Here is a 1,727-nt window from a genome sequence, read left to right as displayed (position 1 = left end):
AGAGAAGTGAGAGGGGTTGCTCGAAAGTATGGTTTCGTGAGAAATCTACCACGTGCTGACTCGTTAATGACGGTGAAGGAGACCTGGGCAGCAAGTTCGTGAAATAGAGAGAGTACACATAGAGAGGGAGAGAAAACCTATTGTTTATTTTTTTTACTGATTTTTTTTTTTAAACCTTTTAATATGTAAGAATTTTTATTTTACCAACAGCATAACACAAACAGTGTCATTGATATAAAAACTTTCTTTTTGCTATTACCAACAACACGTATAGAGCACTGATTGCCAAAAAAAAAAACAAAAAATTTATTTTATTTTTCAAAAATAAATAATAAAAAATAAAAAATTTCTACGACCTTTTATCTCAGCAATCATCATTCCATCTTCAATTTATATGTTAATTAGAACCTTTCATTATTTGGGGTCATCCCAAATAATCTTAATTGGAACAAAATATAATACCCACAATCCAAATAAACGATTCACAATCAAACCACAAATAAATAAGAGTAAAAGATAAACAAATAAAATAAAAAAAATCTAATTAAATAACAAAACTAGGTCGATTTGGTAATGTACCCATACTTGGGGCTTTTCAAGTTTGATCCTCAAAGTCCCTAGTGGAGTCGCCACTGAAAGCGCCCTCGATCCGCGGGGTGCGCGGATCCGCTTTTGACCCTTGAGGTTTGGGAGTCGTCACCTAGTTATTAAGGTCTAGAAACCAAACTGACTCTAAAAAGGTACACATTACTAATCTACGAAAGAAAAAAAATGGTCCGGGGATCACGTTACGGGGTTGGAAGGTGTTAGGCACCAATCCCGCTCAGCCAACGCCGATCTCTACTAATTTCCCAAATAAGTTACATTGCTAAAAAAAACCTAGATAATAAAAAAAAGTAAGAAATTATACCTTTCTGATAGCAAAGACCTTGCTTCCTCAGATCCAACAGAGTAATTCCTTGTTCAGTATTCCTTGCTTCAATCTGTCTCTAGATCTGATTTCTGATCTCCGAGGCGAGGTATCCCTTCCTTAGATCTAGATTCTTAGGATTTGTTTATGGATTTTGGGGGTGTTTTTGAAGGGCTTCTAGGTGTTTTTTAGGCTAAAATTAAAGTATAGGTGTTAGGAAAGGAGTTGGGGTTCTAAAACTAGAGTTTATAGGAAGCTAGGGGGCTTTTTGACCTATTTCTCTTAGGGTTTATGATTTGATACGAAAATAGGGTGTGGAGACCTCTATTTATAGATTTTCTTAAGGGTGATTTGGATAGAGTTAGTGTTTAATTAGAGTTCTTTTAGTTAGAGTTGTGTTTTAGTTAGAATTATTTTAGGTAAAGTTGTGTTTTAATTAGAATTATTTTAGGTAAAATTGTGTTTTAATTAGAACTCTGTTAGATAGAGTTATTATTTAATTAGAACTCTATTAGGGTTTTGACTTTTGGTCTTATTTGATTGACTTTTAATATTTTGACTTTAGTCTTAATTAATTGACTTTAAGTATCTTGATTTTAGTCTTGCTTAATTGACTTTAATTTTGACTTTAGTCTCACTTGATTGACTTTAATACCTTGACCTTAGTCTTACTTGATTGACTTTAATTTTTTGGAGAACTCTCCTCTATTATATCTTTAATTCTTTGGACCCCCAAATGGAGAGGTCCTTAAAGAAATATCTCTCGAACCCTCAATAATTTTTCATAAGAGTCCGATTGATTGATTTTTTTAATTCA

This window comes from Akebia trifoliata, unplaced genomic scaffold, assembly GCF_017979445.1.
Source record: "Akebia trifoliata isolate Shusen 1 unplaced genomic scaffold, ASM1797944v1 Contig00047, whole genome shotgun sequence".
Classification (NCBI taxonomy): Eukaryota; Viridiplantae; Streptophyta; class Magnoliopsida; order Ranunculales; family Lardizabalaceae; genus Akebia; species Akebia trifoliata.
This window is presented reverse-complemented; position numbering follows the sequence as displayed.